The following is a 5,104-nucleotide window of genomic DNA, read 5'->3' on the forward strand; positions in this document are numbered from 1 at the left end:
CCCGTGAGCCATGGCCGCTGAGCCTGCGCGTCCGGAGCCTGTGCTCCGCAACGGGAGAGGCCACAACGGTGAGAGGCCCGCGTACCGGAAAAAAAAAAAAAGAGTCTACAAATAATAAATGCTGGAGAGAGCATAAAGAAAAGGGAACCCTCTTACACTCTTGGTAGGAATGTAAATTGGTGCAGCCACTATGGAAAACAGTATGGAGGTTCCTCAAAAAGCTAACAATAGAGTTGAACTATGATCCAGCAATTCCACTCCTGGGCATATACACAGATAAAACTATAATTTGAAAAGATGCATGCACCCCTGGGAAACCATAAACAAAATGAAAAGATAACCTACAGACTGGGAGAAAATATTTGCAAATGATGCAACCAACAAAGGCTTAATTTCCAAAATACACAAATAGCTAATACAATTCAATAACAAAAAAAACAACCCAATTGAAAAACGGGCAGAAGACCTAAACAGACATTTCTCCAAAGAGACATACAGATGGCCAATAGGCACATGAAAAGATGCTCATCTTCGCTAATTATTAGAGAAATGTAGGGAGAGGCCACAACGGTGAGAGGCCCGCGTACCGGAAAAAAAAAAAAAGAGTCTACAAATAATAAATGCTGGAGAGAGCATAAAGAAAAGGGAACCCTCTTACACTCTTGGTAGGAATGTAAATTGGTGCAGCCACTATGGAAAACAGTATGGAGGTTCCTCAAAAAGCTAACAATAGAGTTGAACTATGATCCAGCAATTCCACTCCTGGGCATATACACAGATAAAACTATAATTTGAAAAGATGCATGCACCCCTGTGTTCACAGCAGCACTATTTACGATAGCCAAGACATGGAAACAACCTAAATGTCCATCAACAGATGAATGGATAAGGAAGATGTGGTAGGGGCTTCCCTGGTGGCGCAGTGGTTAAGAATCCGCCTGCCAACACAGGGGACAGGGGTTCAAGCCCTGATCCAGGAAGATCGCACATGCCGCGGAGCTTAGAGAAATGTAAATCAAAACTACAATAAGGTACCACCTCACACCAGTCAGAATGGCCATCATTTAAAAGTCTAGGGCTTCCCTTGTGGCACAGTGGTTGAGAGTCCGCCTGCCGATGCAGGGGACGCGGGTTGCTCCGCAACGGGAGAGGCCACAACGGTGAGAGGCCCGCGTACCGGAAAAAAAAAAAAAGAGTCTACAAATAATAAATGCTGGAGAGAGCATAAAGAAAAGGGAACCCTCTTACACTCTTGGTAGGAATGTAAATTGGTGCAGCCACTATGGAAAACAGTATGGAGGTTCCTCAAAAAGCTAACAATAGAGTTGAACTATGATCCAGCAATTCCACTCCTGGGCATATACACAGATAAAACTATAATTTGAAAAGATGCATGCACCCCTGTGTTCACAGCAGCACTATTTACGATAGCCAAGACATGGAAACAACCTAAATGTCCATCAACAGATGAATGGATAAGGAAGATGTGGTAGGGGCTTCCCTGGTGGCGCAGTGGTTAAGAATCCGCCTGCCAACACAGGGGACAGGGGTTCAAGCCCTGATCCAGGAAGATCGCACATGCCGCGGAGCAACTAAGCCCATGTGCCACAACTACTGAGCCTGCGCTCTAGAGCCTGCGAACCACAACTACTGAGCCCACGCACCACAACTACTCAAGCCCTTGTGCCTAGAGCCCACACTCTGCAACAAGGGAAGCCACTGCAATGAGAAGCCCACGCACTGCAATGAAGAGTAGCCTCCACTCGCCACAACTAAAGAAAGCCCATGCATGGCAATGAAGACCCAACGCAGCCAAAAAAAAAAAGATAAATAAATTTATAAAATGCACTGAATTTATAGAAAGATTTGAGAAGAATTGACATCTTGAGTCTTTCAATCCATAAATATGTCATATCTTTCCATTTATTTAAATCTTCTTTAGTATCTCTCAGCAATGACTTGTAGTTTTTCAGTATATTTTCACATCTTCCTTTAAATTTATTTAAATTCCTTTACAATGTATTTAAATTTTATTACAGATAATTTTTTAAATTTCAAATTCCAATTGTTACTAGTATATAGAATATGACTAGATCTCCAAAACATACTGCTGAGTCAAAAGAAGCAGGTTATGGAAAAAATAAGTACAATAGGATATGTGTGAATTATAAAACCCCCAGAATGCCATATACTGTCCATAGATATGTATGTATGTATGTATATATACAAATATGTACACATAAATGGACTGAAGTGGCATTGTCAAAGTATAGTCTGCCATCCCCAGAGGACCTCCCAGATCCTTTCAGAGAGTCTTTGAGGTCAGAGTTATTTTCACAATACTAACATGCAACTTGCCTTTTTTGCTGTGTTAACATTTGCGCTGATGATTCAAAAGCAATGGTGGGAAGAACTTGTAGCAACTCAGCATGCATCAAAGCAGTGACATTGTTTTTCACTAACACCACTTACTGGCAGTTTTAAAAAATGACAATTTCACTTATGTCCATGGTGACACAGTAACAAGTATTAATTTTATTAACTCTTGAACCTTGAATACGTCATATCTTTTAAATATTCTCTATATGAAATGAGAAGCACACATAAAGCACCTCTGCTGGATAGCAAAGTACAGTGGTTGTCTCAACTCGAGCTATCTGAGCTATGATCCGAGCGAGCAGCTTTTTCATGAAACACCATTTTTACTTGAAAGAACAAGGACAGACTAATTACGGTTATTCAGAGTTGGGTATTTGACAGACATTTTCTCAAAAATGGATGAAGTGAGTCTGTCACTTCATGGAAAACAACTGACAGTATTTGTGGCTAATGATAAATTTTGAATTTTCAAGGAAAAATTAGAATTCTCGACTGTGAACTTGACAGCTTTCCAATGCTTACAGACTTTTCTAATGAAATAGGTGGTGATATAATTATGTTTTTTTTGATATTGGAATAAAATGTGTCAACTTTTGGGTGGTCATATAATTCAGAAAACCAATATTTTTGTAATGGGTACAAGATCCATTCTAATTACAAGACAGAGCAATGGATTTTAATAGAACAGATTTCGAAAAGTTAACTGATACAATTGCAGATTCCAAATTGCAACTAACCTGTAAAAAACCACCACTGGGCTTCCCTGATGGCGCAGTGGTTAAGAATCCACTGCCAGTGCGGGGGACACAGGTTCGAGCCCTGGTCCGGGAAGATCCCACATGCTTCAGAGCAACTAAGCCTGTGCACCACAACAACTGAGCCTGCACTCTAGAGCCTGCAAGCCACAACTACTGAGCCCGTGTGCCACAACTACTGAAGCCCACACACCTAGAGCCCGTGCTCCGCAACAAGAGAAGCCACTGCAACGAGAAACCCGTGCACCGCAACGAAAAGTAGTCCCCGCTCGCCACAACTAGAGAGAGCCCGTGTGCAGCAATGAAGACCCAACACAGCCAATAAATAAATAAATTCATATATATATATAAAATTAAAAACCACCACTTTCTCGAGTTTTGGTATAGTATCAAAGAAGAAAATCCACAATTATCTGAAAAGGCTCATAAAATTCTCCTTTTTCAACTACATAGCTATATGATCATCTCAATAGATACACAAAAAGCTTTTGACAAAATTCAACACCCAATTATGATAAAAACTCTCCAGAAAGTGGGCATAGAGGGAAGCTTCCTCAACATAATAAAGGCCATATATGACAAATCCACAGCAAACATCATTCTTAATGGTGAAAAACTGAAAGCATTTCCTCAAGATCAGGAATAAGACAAGGATGTCCACTCTCACCATTACTCAACATAGTATTGGAAGTCCTAGCCACGGCAATCAGAGAAGAAAAAGAAATAAAAGAAACACAAATTGGAAAAGGAGAAGTAAAACTGTCATTGTTTGCAGATGACATGATGCTATACACAGAAAATCCTAAAGATGCCACCGGAAAACTACTAGAACTAAGCAATGAATTTGGTAAGGTTGCAGGATACGAAATTAATGCACAGAAATCTCTTGCATTCCTATACACTAACAATGAAAGATCAGGAAGAGAAATTAAGGAAACAACCCCATTTACCATCACAAAAAAAAAGAATAAAATACCTAGGAATAAACCTACCTAAGTAGGCAAAAGACCTGTACTCAGAAAACTATAAAACACTGATGAAAGAAATCAAAGATGACATAAACAGATGGAGAGATATACCATGCTCCTGGATTGGAAGAAACAATATTGTGAAAATGACTATACTACCCAAAGCAGTTCAATGCAACCCCTATCAAATTACCAATGGCATTTTTCACAGAATTAGAACAAAAAATTATACAATTTGTATGGAAACACAAAAGACCCTGAAAAGCCAAAGCAATCTTGAGAAAGAAAAACTGAGCTGGAGGAATCAGGCTCCCTGACTTCAGACTATACTACAAAGCTACAGTAATCCAGACACTGTGGTACTGGCACAAAAACAGAAATATAGATCAATGGTACAGGATAGAAAGCCCAGAGATAAACCCACACACCTATGGTCACCTAATCTATGACAAAGAAGGCAAGAATACAGTGGAGACAAGACGGCCTCTTCAATAAATGGTGCTGGGAAAACTGGACAGCTACATGTAAAAGAATGAAAGTAGAACACTACCTAACACCATACACAAAAATAAACTCAAAATGGATTAAAGACCTAAATGTAAGACTGGACACTATAAAACTCTTAGAGGTAAACATAGGAAAAACACTCTGACATAAATCAAAGCAAGATCTTTTATGACCCACCTCCTAGAATGATGAAAATAAAAACAAAAATAAGCGAATGGGGCCTAATTAAACTTAAAAGCTTTTGCACAACAAAGGAAACCATAAAAAAGACAAAAAGACAACCCTCAGATGGGACAAAATATTTGCAAATGAAGCAACAAACAAAGGATTAATCTCCAAAATATATAAGCAGCTCATGCAGCTCAATATCAAAATAACAAACAACCCAATCCAAAAATGGGCAGAAGACCTAAATAGACATTTCTCCAAAGAAGATATACAAATTGCCAACAAACACATGACAGGATGCTCAACATCACTAATCATTAGAGAAAT

Source organism: Physeter macrocephalus, chromosome 15 (genome assembly GCF_002837175.3).
Source record: "Physeter macrocephalus isolate SW-GA chromosome 15, ASM283717v5, whole genome shotgun sequence".
Classification (NCBI taxonomy): domain Eukaryota; kingdom Metazoa; phylum Chordata; class Mammalia; order Artiodactyla; family Physeteridae; genus Physeter; species Physeter macrocephalus.